This window comes from Grus americana, chromosome 2 (genome assembly GCF_028858705.1).
Source record: "Grus americana isolate bGruAme1 chromosome 2, bGruAme1.mat, whole genome shotgun sequence".
NCBI classification, from domain to species: domain Eukaryota; kingdom Metazoa; phylum Chordata; class Aves; order Gruiformes; family Gruidae; genus Grus; species Grus americana.
Genome location: NC_072853.1, coordinates 24501318 through 24515208, shown reverse-complemented (window position 1 = coordinate 24515208; position 13891 = coordinate 24501318). Strand labels below are relative to the sequence as shown.

At 41.3% G+C, this 13891-nt stretch overlaps 1 protein-coding gene across 2 annotated transcripts in view; it reads right to left on the bottom strand.

Moving 5' to 3' along the window:
• The window catches only part of STK3 (serine/threonine kinase 3), a 146864-nt gene that overhangs the window by 116526 nt on the left and 16447 nt on the right, over positions 1 to 13891 (bottom strand). The gene's annotated exons all lie outside the window — the stretch shown is intronic.

The window sequence follows — 13891 nt, the reverse complement described above, 5'->3', positions numbered from 1 at the left end:
TGAGTGCGACATGTTCTGCCAGAGCTTTGCCAAATCCATCCTCTTCAGAAACAATACAAAGTCCTGAATCTCCAAAGACTTCCATACAGTTAATCCTGAACATGCATCAAAAAATGATCCCAAGCAGTGGCAAATTTATAGCAAGATAGGCATACAACTTACAGCCTGCTTTCATCTAGAAACAAGTATTCTGAGAAATTGTGCTCAGAAGGCTCTGCAGAGAAGATCTCTCTTCAATGTGTTGCATTCCTAAGGAGATAAATCCTTACCTTCAGTTCTTGAAAAATTAGTGGTTAAACTACATGGACATCTTTGGATCAACTCTAGATGGAGAAGTGTTTTTACAGCTGCATAGAAAGACCCAAGTCTGAGAAGGAGATGTTAACAGAACACCCATACCAAAAGGTTGACAAAGAAGCTAAGACTGAGAATCCACCAAGCCAGAAGACAGCGAGTTCTAGAGTACCGAAGCCTGATACACCATCTGGGGTCCATCAGTAAAGGAAAGCTCTACATTGTTATGTGTTACAAAAGTAAAAAGTATTTAAGTAACATCAAAATGCATACAGTGGTCAGAAAAGCCCACAGAAGTGAACATCACCTAAAAGAGTTAAGCAGTGAGCATGAGTTGTGCTTATCAGGAACAGCAGTAACAGAGAAGTACAGGGAAAAAGAAGGGAGAACAGTCTTACTCTGCCATCAGTGTGCTGAGACACATCAATCCCAACTCCAGATGTCCTAGATGCATCCACTTGTGTTTCATATATATAATCATCATCTATATAACACGATGCAGTCACTAAAATCATTTCTGCTTATATTATTGCTAAACACGATCAAGTATATGCATAATAATACACAGACAAAATGTTTAGCTTTAATATCTTATAATATTTAGAAGTACACAACGAATTTCCAGCCAAGAAAGTACACTCAACTTCCCTACACAAAATTACCTTTTCACAAAATAACGTACTGCCATCTTGAACACTACCATGCAATCACAACAAAAAGATTTTTTTAAAAAATCTTTCAAAATTATTCATTTCTTGATTTTTGTGCAATTTAAACCTTTTGCAGAATATACACCAGCTATGCATACCACTGAAAAAAACCCAGAAATACAAAATTCTCAAAAAAACAAACTTCTAAAACACAAACGTTATTTAACTATGGCAGTATGGCAGCTAAGCCATACATACACCATTACTTCCCTCATTGGACGCATAAAATGTTGTACAAAAAGTTCTAGTTATGTTGTTTCTGTAGAGCAGAACTACCTATTGCATTTGGTTTTGCACAATATTAATGGTATTAAAGTATTCTGTATGCTGCAAAGAAGGCAAATGGTATCCTGGGCTGCATTAGGAGGAATGTTGCCAGCAGTTCAAGGGAGAGGATTCTTCCCCTCTACTCACCACTGGTGAGGCCACACCTACAGTACTGGGTCCACTTCTGGGCTCCCCAGTACAAGGGAGACATGGACATACTGGAAACAGTCCAATAAAGGGCCATAAAGACGGTTAAGGGACTGGAGCATCTCTCCTGTGAGGAAAGGCTGAGAGAGCTGGGACTGTTCAGCCTGGAGAAGAGAAGGCTCAGGGAGGACCTCATCAATGTGTACAAATATCTGAAGGGAAGGTGCAAAGAGAACAGAGCCCTTCCCAGTGGTGCCCAGTGATAGGACTAGGGGCAATGGGCACAAACTGAAACACAGGAGGTTCCCTCTGAACATCAGGAAACACTTTTTTACCATGAGAGCAACGAAGCACTGGAATAGGTTGCCAAGGAAGGTTGTAGAGTCTCCCTCCTTGGAGACATTCAAAAGCCATGTGGACATGGTGTTGGGCAGCTGGCTCTAGATGGCCCTGCTTGAGCAGGGTGGTTAGACCAGATGACCTCCAGAGGTCCTTTCCAATCTCAACAATTCTGTGAATCTGTATTAGTATTATTTAGAACTAAATTATTCCATACAGCAGGATTAGGTGCATTTATGCCAATTTGGCATCCTTCTGGACAAGTTGTCCAACTGTGGGATGAGCAGGTTCACAGTGCACTGGGTAAAGAAATGGCTGAAGGGCAGAGCTCAACAGGTTGTAGTGAATGGGGCTACATATGGCTGGCGACCTGTCACCACCGGTGTTCCTCAGGACTCAATTCTAGTGCCAGTTCTGTTCAACACATTTATCAATTATCTGGATACAGAAGTTGAATTCACCATTAGCAAGTTTGCTGACAATACCAAACCAGGAGGTGCTGTTGACTCTCTTGAGGGACAGGAGGCCTTGCAGAGGGATATAGATTGGAGCGTGGGGCAATAATTAATGGCATGAACTTTAACAAGTCCAAATGCTGGATTCTGCACCTGGGACAGAGTAACACTAGGCATAACTATACACTGGGAGAGAAGTGACTGGAGAGTAGCCCTGCAGAAAGGGATCTGGGGGTGCTGATCAACAGCAGGCTCAATACGAGTCAGCAGTGTGACCCGGCAGCCAAGAGGACAAACTGCATCCTGGGGTGCATCAAACACAGCATGACCAGCTGGTCAAAAGAAGTGATTATCCCGCTGCATTCAGCGTTGATGCAGACTCACATTGAGTACTGCATGCAGTTCTGGGCCCCACAATTTAAGAAGGATGTGAAGGTCCTTGAATGTTTAACATCTGTTTAACATCTTTATCGGCAACGTGGACAGTGGGATCAAGCGCACCCTCAGCAAGTTTGCCGATGACACCAAGCTGAGCGGTGTGGTCAACATGCTGAAGGGAAGGGATGCTATCCAGAGGGACCTTGACAGGCTGGAGAGGTGGGCCAGTGCAAACTGCATGAAGCTCACCGAGGCCAAGTGCAAGGTCCTGCACGTGGGTCAGTGCAATCCCAAGCACAAATACAGGCTGGGTGGAGAATAGATTGAGAGCAGCCCTGAAGAGGAGGACTTGGGGGTGTTGATTGATGAAAAATTCAGCATGAGCCGGTAGTGTGCGCTTGCAGCCCAGAAAGCCAACTATGTCCTGGGCTGCACCAAAAACAGCATGGCCAGCAGGACAAAGGAGGAGATTCTGTCCCTCTACTCTGGTCTCATGAGACCCCACCTGGAATACTGCATCCAGCTCTGGGGGCCCCAGTACAAGAAAGACATCGTGCTGTTGGAGCGAGTCCAGAGGAGGGCCACGAAGATGATCAGAGGGATGGAGCACCTCTGCTATGAGGACAGGCTGAGAGAGTTGGGGCTGTTCAGCCTGGAGAAGAGAAGGCTCCGGGGAGATCTAATTGCAACCTTCCAGTACCTGAAGGGGGCCTACAGGAAAGATGGTCTGGGACTGTTTATCAGGGAGTGGAGTGATAGGACAAGGGGGAATGGCCTTAAGCTGAAGGAGGGGAGATTTAGATTAGATGTTAGAAAGAAATTCTTCACAGTGAGGGTGGTGAGGCAGAAACAGGTTGCCCAGAGAGGTTTTTTTTTTTTTTTTAAGCACAACAGAACACAACGTATAGTTGTTCTTTACATCATACAGAGACTAGTTGGCACATAAACTAATGTAAGCCTGATGTAATTTGGGGGAATAGATGAGGCAGATATACTTTTTGAGGCTACCAGTTGTTGGAAGCAACAAGGAACCAAAGTATAGAAAAACTGAATAATTGGAGGAACTTTGGATCTTTTATTCACATAATCTTACAAAACCACAAATAAACTCTTAAAATCTGCATCAAAATACTTGCTAATTATGTCTTCTCCCTTCTTTACCCTAAATCACAAGCTCTCCTCATAAGGATGGTTAAAAGTCACTACGTAGATAGCATAGTGCCTGTGTCCCTGCAAGTGACTTTCAACTTACAAAGGAAACAGGTAAGTACAGAATCAGTCCATAATACGCCTCATCATAGCACACAGCTTGCCATCTATATATAATCCTGTACTCTCTAGTTCTAACAGATGTTGACATACAAGTAATGCCATTGATAACTACCACACAGTACTATTAAAAGAAACAAAAAGGTAGTGGTTTTAAACTAAAAGAGGGTAGATTTAGATTAGATATAAGGAAAAAAAATTCTTCCCTGTGAGGGTGGTGAGGCACTGGGACAGGTTGCCCAGACAGGTTGTAGATGCCCCATCCCTGGAAGTGTTCAAGGCCAGGTTGGATGGGGCTTTGGGCAACCTGGTCTAGTGGAGGGTGTCCCTGCCCACAGCAGGGGGGTTGGAACTAGATGATCTTTGAGGTCACTTCCAACCCAAACCATTATATGATTGATTCTAAAACTATTTAATATTTTAATACTAGGAATATGTTACAGTCAATGCTGTTATGTCTGGATGTATGGTTTTTATACCATATTATTCCTGATCAAGCCATATGGGTATTACGTTTCCTGATAAAACAGTTGATTTATTTTATTGAGCTTTTAAACATACAGCACAACTCTTCCATCAGTGTAGCATGCTCTATACCTTGCACCTTAGTATAATTTTACAGTCATTATCTTTCTACTGCATTTCCAATTTCCAGTTGTGTCAAAATCCTCATTTGAAATCCTGTGGAATGTTTATCTGCTTGGTATCTTTGGCTAGTTCTAATTCTGTATACTGTGTCCCTTTGATGGGTTGGTGCCACCCTCTAAATATGAGTCACCCATGAAGCAGCTTCAAATCCTTCATCCTCAAAACCACATGCAAGTTATATATTAAAATGAATGTGAATGATAAAAGGTGAACAACTCTACAGCCTACAAAAAAAAAAAATCACATTAACTATGAAGCCAATCTTTAAAATAGAAATTTGGAGCAAAGCAGGTCACAGCAAATTCAGATGTTGCCTATCTATTAGGAGACCAGCTAATCCACATATTTACATCTAACTGGTTATGGATGCCACGCACAAAAGAGACTTAAGGGAGCATTTATACACTCTATCACACACTACCTAATCCATGCAGCTGTCGGGACAACTCATCTACAGGTTCTCTGCTCACAGTCAATCATTCGTCTTCCCAAGGGCCCCTCTGAAGGGGTCTGGGTCAGCTGAATTGCTTTAACTGCCTAAGTCCATTCCCAGCTGCTCCTTTTACACTAAGTAATACACACACATTAAGCCTGATGCTTCCAGGAAGTATCAGATCACTGCATCTAAACAGTCTGATTAGGTCAAGTACACAGGCTAAGTCCACTTTCATGACAAATAAAGGCACCATGCTATAATCATTCTTCCACCAGAAGCTATGAAGCTCGAACATCAGTGATCTTATCATAATCACATACCCCTCCTAGTCTTCATTTATGTGAAGACAAGGCTGGACTAACAAAAAGGCTGAGATACAGGAGAGAGAAGCAAATGAGCAGAGGAGAAGATATAACAGTTACTATAATACCCTCCCTGCTTGTAATATTTGAAGTATAATTTATGAATTAAAGCAGAAAGCTTCTGAGAGAAAAACAGTTGTTACAGTTGCAGCTCTAGCCTGAAGTCAACATTAGATTCTGCTTCCCACTGTCTGCTACGCACTTCAATGAGACTACACTCTCCTGAAGCCGCTTTCCTTGAGCTTCACTTTCAGAGCAATTACCTTTCAGACTTCTTTTTTTAAGTAGATCTGCATGCTCTGTGTGAAGACAGTGCTCTTCAAACAGTATTACAACCTACATCTTGACTGAGGTACCAAAACATGACATCTAAATGACTTATGATGACAAGGTTTGGTCTAAGACTTTCAGTAATTGGCTCAAACTAATGGAGATAATCCCTTCTTCCTCCTATATTATAACTGAGGGGACACCTCAACATTTCAGTTATAGACAAAGTAAGAACTCACTACCATAGGAGAATTACCAGTTTTAATCAAGTATAACAACTTAGGCATAGGATCTTATGAAGAAAGTGAGGCAGCAAGTGACATTCTTCTTACTGAACCCAAGTCATGCTGCACATAAAATCATATGGAAAATACGCCACAATAAATGTAACAATGACCATTGACTGCACAGGCGATGATCAGTGTCGGTATTTTTTCAGATTTGTGGTTTTTACTATGTAATTTCAGTAATGGAACCTTTGTAATTTTACTTGAATATAATTTACCACAGACCCATTTTCTCTTTAAATTAGCATTTTTATACTGGATAATTCAATATAGTGTTAACAAATCAGTCTTCTACCTGTAGTTTGAAAATTAATATACCCTAGCAGCAACATAACGTTATCTAAAATATATCTAGTGGCTTTTATGGAAAACTGTTTCAGGAAATCTCAGGCATCGCCCATGGTCACATCCTGAACATTAACTAGCACTAATAAGTACATATAGGGAGATTAAGAACTGATTAGAATACGGAAGTCAGACTCCTTAGCCCTTATTCTCTACTAGCAAGTTCCAGCTTGCTATAAGACATCTATGAAGTACTAAACTGGCTAACCAGACGTTGAGCACAACCTTGGAAGTAATGCAGAACAATACAGAGCCTCTTCAGCACTGTACTAAGTACAGACAACATGGGAAAACAGATTTTAACTATGATTCAGTAACACGACATGCATTTGTCATGTCTACACACAGTTGTGATCAGCAACAATTGAGTTAGTTTGGTTCTTCAAAGTCCTTTTCTAACAATGCACTGTGAATAAGGTCAAGAACCTCAATGGAAGTACTAAGCACAGGTATTTAAGAAAATAAGATCATGTGCCTTTCAAACAGGAAGTACTAATTTGGGGTATCACTATTGAAAAACAACTTTACCATTACATAAAATGTATTTGCAAATAGATCACTTGGCTCACAAACTACGCACTGTCCATGTTGACCCTGACAGCATCACAAAGGGAGACTTTGAATAATCTGTATTAAGTAAACAAGGGTCAGTGTGGTGGTCTTCTTGATCCTGTCAGACAAAGGGAAAGCTTCAAGGAGAAGCAGATGCATCTGCAGATCACCACCTTCCAGCAGGCCTGCTAACAGCAGCAAAGCATTAGTGTTTTTATGAACACAGGATCCTCAGAGGAATGATGACTACTGGGGAGAAACAGGATCTACCTGACAAAGGAGGTCAAGAGTATCTTTGCCAACAGGCTTGCTAAACCTAGTGAGAAGAGCTTTAAACTAGGTTCACCAGGAAACAGAAACCAAAGCCTTCAGTTAAGTGAAGGAACAGAGAATGGGGAACCATATATCAAATAGGCCTCCAGGAGAAAGTAGGGCAGATGGGTACATCTGAAACTCTGAACACAAAAGCGTACAGCCTGCAATGCAAACAGGAAGAACTGCCAGCCTCTGCACAACTGCAGAGCTATAATGTCACTGGAATTAGAGCCACAGCAGGATAGCTCACACAACTAGCATGCTGTGAGAGACAGATGCAGGCTCCTCACAAGCACCAAGCAGGAAGGATGGGCAGGCTTGAGCTCTACACATACATGCAGCTCTACTATGGAACACTTAAACTCATTGAGAGTTTATAGATCAAAATCAGAAGGGTAGCCCAAAAGGTAGATGCTATCATGGCATCTGCTACAAACCACCCAATCAAAAAGGTGAAGTAGATGAAGTCATCCTCAGCACTGGAAGAAGCCTCATATCATAGGCAGTTTGGGGGGGCGGGGGGCAGGGAGAGGACACATGATGACACAGGGATGTTAGCCACCTCAATACCTGTTGGCAGGGTACAAAAAAAAAAAAAAAACCACCATCCAGGAGTGAGCAGTAATAATTTTTTACTGCAGGTGCTGTACAGGCCCACCACAGGAGGTATTCCACTAGACTAGCTACTCATGACTATAGTAAGAACTCACTAGGGATGGCAGAGGCAGCCTTGGCAATGACTATGAGGTGCTGGAGGTTAAGTTATGGAGGGAAGTAACAAAAGCAAGTAGCAGAACCAGATTTCCAGAGAGCAAACCTCAGCTTGTTAAAGGAACTAGCAGGTGGGATCCCAGGGCATGCTGCCCTAAAGGGCAATGGAACCTTGAAGAGCTGGTTAGGCATCAAGGACAACTCCTGACTGAGCTAAAGTGCAAAACCCAAAGCATATAAAAGACAGAAGCAGGAACAGATTACTGAAGACAAATAAAGAAGCATTGCCCAGATACTAAGGAGCAGAATTAAGAAGGCCAAGGCTAGGGTGGGTTTGAAACTGGACAGCAATACAGAAATAGAAAGAGCAGCCTGTATTGGTCTGCATGCAGAAAAAAAAAAAGAAAGAAAACACAGATGTTGGCCAGCTGCTAAATGGGGTGGTCAATCTACTGACAAATGATGCAGAATCCTCCTAAGCACCCTCTTTGCATCAGTTTCTTTGGCTCTCAGTTGTCTCTGTCTAGTAAACAGTGGAATGAGTTAGGAATTACTCCAGTAAATTGGACAAATACAAGTCCATGGGAGCATAGGAGATGCATCCAAAGGCACCAAGGAGCTGGATAGTGCAAACTCAAGTCTACTTCTTATCAGCTTTAAAAAAGCTACAGCAATCAGGGATGTTCTTTATGACATCATCTTCAAAAAGGGCAAAAACAATGATATGAGGAATTACAGGCTGGCCAACTTCTCAGTCCCTAAGATATTATGGAGCAAATCTTCACAGAAGCTAATGTCTAGACATACAAAAGGTAAAAAAGTGACTGGAAACAGCCATCACAAGTTTACCAGAGGGAAATGCCAAATTAACCTGGCCACTTTCCTATGAGGATGAAGAGAGAGCTGAGGATGCCAGTTAGTTTGACTTTACAAAGGCTAAAAAGATACTATTGGAGACTGTCAATCTGGGGAATCATGGAGAAGATGTGGAAGAATAACTGGCTGGACTGCTGGGCTCAATGCTGGTTCAAAATGTAACCAACAGCCAGCTGTAAGTGATACTCCTCGGAGGTTGATACTAGGGTGAATACTCCAACATCTTCATCAATAACCTGGACAGTGAGCCGGAACACACACCCATCACATTTGTGGATGACATGAAACAAGGGGCAAGCTATCAATACACTAAAAGGCAAGGCTGTCACTCAGAGGGACTTCACCAAGCTGGAAGAATTAGGTTGACAGAACACTTGAAGTTCAACAAAGGCGAAGTCCCACATCTAGGACAGAAGAACTCCATGCCATAAACAGTATGGGCTGGGGATCAATGGGGCAGGTAGTGTTGCTGCAGGAAAGGTTCTGGGGTGGCTCCAGTAGACAAGCTGTTAATGAGTCAGCAATACGCCCTCACATGCAGGGAAGGCTCACTCTATATTGGTCTTCATTAGGAAAGCAGAGTCAGCAAGTCAGGTCATGTAAATGTTCCCCTTCATTTAGCAATTGTAAAGCCAAATCTGGAATGCTGTGCCCAGTTTCAGGCTACTGTAAAAGAAAGGACAAACAGGAGAGAGTCCGGCAGTGGGGGCTAGAACACATGATGTACCAAGTTGACAGAGCAAGGTTTGACTTGTCTGAAGATGAGTAGATATTTCAGTGCAGTTTTCAACAATCTAAAAGGGGGATAAAAAAAAAAAATCTTCATAGAGGCAGACACTTCTCAGAGCGACACAGAAAAAGGAGAATGGGCAACTGTCACAAGGTGCCCCAAAGGAAGTTCAGTTAGATATAAGAAGAAAGAAGTTCACAGGGCTGCAGAGAGAGACTGCTGAATCTTCTCCTTTTCAGATTTTCAAAACTCAGCTGAACAAGGTCCTGATTAATCTAATCAAACTTCAAAGTTCGCCTTCCTTGGAACAGGAGATCCAACAAGATGACTTCCAAAGGTCCCTTCCAAATTAAAATTATCGCTTATTTCAAAACACTGGCACACTGTTCACCTCCTTCCTCACCACCTCTAAAATAAACATCCAGTTTCAACAGAGTAAACTTTCTTTTACCTGTAGTTTTCTTACACTTCCTCACCATAATAATATACAGCAATAAATCCATCCCAACTTTAAACACATTCTTTTATTGTAAAATAAAATATATATGGAAGAAGGATATGTTGTTCTGACCTTAATGAAATTTGGCTTAATTCCTTAGATTGAGACAAATTTTATTGCCCAGATTAGAACTTTATATGCGGAGAGATTGACTAAAACTGGCAAGACATTAACAATTTAGCTGATATTTCTGGCTCTCCAAGGCAAACAATGATGGGGTTCTTCGATGGGAAAAAGTGTTGTGTGAAGGCAATAAGGTTAAACTTCCACCCTTTAGTGTAACAGGAATAAGACTGTGTTTTGTGATGCAAGGTGCATGTGGGGTACTAATAGAGGACTGTCCTGATTAAACATTTGTTTAAACAGCTACCTCTGATTGGAACACATTAGTATACATGTCTTTATATTCTATGTTTACATGGTCATTTTATTGTTTCCTCAACTTAAAACTGGCATTACCAACAATTATATACAGGAGGGTAAAAAAGCTGTTGCTTACATTATATAATTCTAACAATTTTTTCTTTGAAAAATCTTTAGTAGTTCAAATTGAAAAATGAGTAACTGACTTCAAACCACAGATGCAACTTCAGCCATTCTCCTAAAATCTCCCCAAATTTGCCTTCTGAAACTTAGGGGAGGGTGGGGAGGGAAAGGAGATCTGTTGAATATGCAGCTAGACAGTCTGTAGAGATCAGAAAAAACATGACAATTCTATTCCCCCCCCCCAACATATTATAGCCTCTCTCAGCTTTCAGCAGTGACTCGACTACAGAAAGAGATCAGCAGCAAATATGAACATTGTGAAACCCAGAAAATACAGCCATTAGAACTGAAGTAGTATTTTGCGAGCTTTCTCCCAAGCAGCACATTTTAAAAACACAAAGTCAGTGAATTACCTGATGCAAAGCATTTTAACGTTACATGGGTAGCAACAGTTTTAAGACTGCCCACAAAATGATCTCCAACATTTTATGCACACACCTTGGGTAATCTAGGTGGGAAACTACAGAAATCATCCAGGAAGCTAATTCTCCTTAGAATTGACCTGCAGATGTTCATAGCAATATCCAACTAGTTAATAGCAGTATTTATTTTAATGGAAGGATGAAGGTCAGATAAAGCTTGGGGAAAGATAATTCTGCCTTCAGAGAAACTCTTCTAGTATTTTGCAAATAAACACCAGACCTCAGATTATATACTATTTGAACAGCATGTACAGCAATTCCTCACTGAATGAGCATGACCCACTAACAGTGAGTCCTGTAGAAAAAGGGGGAATAAGAGAACAATTAATGTTTCACACTGCACATGTACCAGAGGATGCTGCATGGCCAATCTTAGTTCTGAAACTTTCCAACTTCTGAATGCCTTTTTGGCAGCCTTATTTGCATGCAATATATATACAGTAATTTTGGAAACAGATGAATAACAGCGTAGCTCTAATTTGTTCTTCTTTCATAACAATTAACATGCATGTATTTTCTGGCACACAAACAACAAATACTTTTTTTCCTGAGATGAAAGCTAATTTTCTCCTACGAGCTAATTTCCAAAGGTCTGCCCTGGGCCCCCATGGTAGCATACAGAGAGAGAGCAAAACCAGGAGGACATTCAGACACAGCATCTAGAGATACAGATACGCTATTCATTTGAATTACTGGAGCTAAAACACATGAAAAAATGTAATTAGCTAAGAAAATATAGCAGAAGACAGTCAGTAAGAATACATGAGGTAATGTATCTGTAACTGATAAACTGGTATGTAAAGGAAGTCACAGTTTAGATACAAGATGCAGGACCTCTGGACCCCACAGCACACCACCTGTACAGTAGTACATTGCTAAACTTGTCACTTACAATACTGTCCCAAATAAGAAGGTTTTGTCTCATAAAGCCACTGCACAGCCACCACACAGTATGCCACAGCCAAATGAATTTGGTCAAATGACTCAGTTAATCATGATCAGTGGATGAGCAAGTGCATCCTAAATTATCAGTAGAGAGGCAGCATTGCTGGTGTGTTAATACTCCCCGATACATTAATAGCAACCAGTAGGACTTACAGTATTGCTTCACATTGTAATTATGTAATTCTATTGCAAGCTGTCACTGAAAAAGTCAGTCTCATTCCTTCTTTTCCTTCCCTTTCCCCACTGCTCATTCCTAACGTTTGTCTTGCATCAGATCAAGCCACTGTGCTGCCACAGTAAGTCCTGAGTCAGCTCACGATGGGGTGGGGAGAATAGACTACAGAAGAAAGAGTTCCCCCATCAGATCATCAAGCTTATCCAAGATCATCCTGGAGCCACACAATCACTGTATCTGAGGCATGAAAAAGGCAGGAACACATCAGCCAGGCTGGAGGATAACAGTGGAAGTGCCCTTTTTGATAGCAACCCACAGTTTGCCTAGACAAGATATACGTACCTCCCAAATCAGTCTCTGAGGAAAGCAGACAAAATTAGATATACAGCTTTTTTGCCTTGGACTGATGAACACCACATGTCAGATGAGCTAACAGGCATCATAAGCTCGCTCCAGTGCTGCTGATATGCCTGACACACTAGAAAACACTGAGGCAGAATTCCAGTGGTCAATTTAACTTCAAAGTCGTGGCTTGAGCCTCTTGGACAAGAGTCTGCTCCTGTCAAGCTGAAAACCTCTCGATATGAACAGGGTCCCAACAGTCAGCAGACACTTCCTTAACTTTGAATTCTGCTTCCCTCATTTTTGGTCCATTAGAGCAAAGCCAGTGATGTTTATTTTCGAGACAAACAACAAAACTTTTGAAGAAGTAGGGGAAACATGGATACAGAAAGAGATCGGTAAATTCTTAGTTTTAGAGACAAGTAACAAGGGCAAATGCACAGAAACATTTCCTCCCCAAATATGAGGGGACATCCACCTTTTCCTATGACTTATTTTGATGTGATGATCCTAATGACCATTGCACTAAAGTAAGGGTTCTTACTTCAAACAATCTCTTCCTCAGTTTCTTTTCCTTACATATAGAGAAGCAGGAAATAAACCTTTCCTTGGCCCAGCCACAGTCTTTATTTGACAACTTAGAGAAATTACAGAACACATAAGCCTGTGTGTCTGGGCCTATTCAATAAACAATTCCCTCCTCCCTTTCAAGTGAAGATTTTTCTTTTTTTTCCTTGTGAAAAGTACAGTGAAACCATTTCCATTTAAAAAAAAAAAAAGTCACTAACAGAATGCTGAAGTTCTTTAAGAAGCTTCATTCCAGTAACACAGTCACAAGCTTCCCATCACATGGCAGTCCGGGTGATCAGGTCACTGTTCCACACAGAGCAATAGAATTCAAACAAGTCTTCCAAAACTTACAAGATTTAGGCAGGCAGGCAGGGCAAGTGAAAAATAGATGAGTTTGCTTTGCTTTTTTTGTAACATGCACCAGAATACTTCCCATGCTAAGCCAAAATAGAAGTTCTATGTAGCCTGGTAGCCTGTCTTCATCAGTGGCCTACAGTAGGTACCTAGTGAAGAATGTAAGCATATGTCAAGTAAATATCAATAGTTGTCTGCTTCACCTTCCCAGAGATCTGAAGCACAGGGATTTCCTGCTCCAGCCATTAACTATTTGTGTCCAGCCACAATCATTTTTTCCTGGTCTTATTCAAATGCCTTTTGAAAACAAACTCTTAGCATCTATAAGGTCATTTATAACTATACAGCGGACCTCATCATCACACGTAGAGAAAAAAAAAATTGCTCTGGATGTACTAACACAAGTGATCCCTTGCTTTGTAATAAACAGCGCATAACCATAGCTTACTCACCCACTTCATGCTACTCATGGTTTTCAAAACCTTCCACCATGTCACTCCCTCCAGGTACCTCTTCCCAACACAGAAGTATCCTAATCCGTTTAGTACCTCCTTCTAGAGAAGTATTCTTTATTTCTTATCATCCTTGACACTTTTCTCTAACTTACGTAGTTCTGTTACATCCTTGGTATTATCATAATCTTTGGC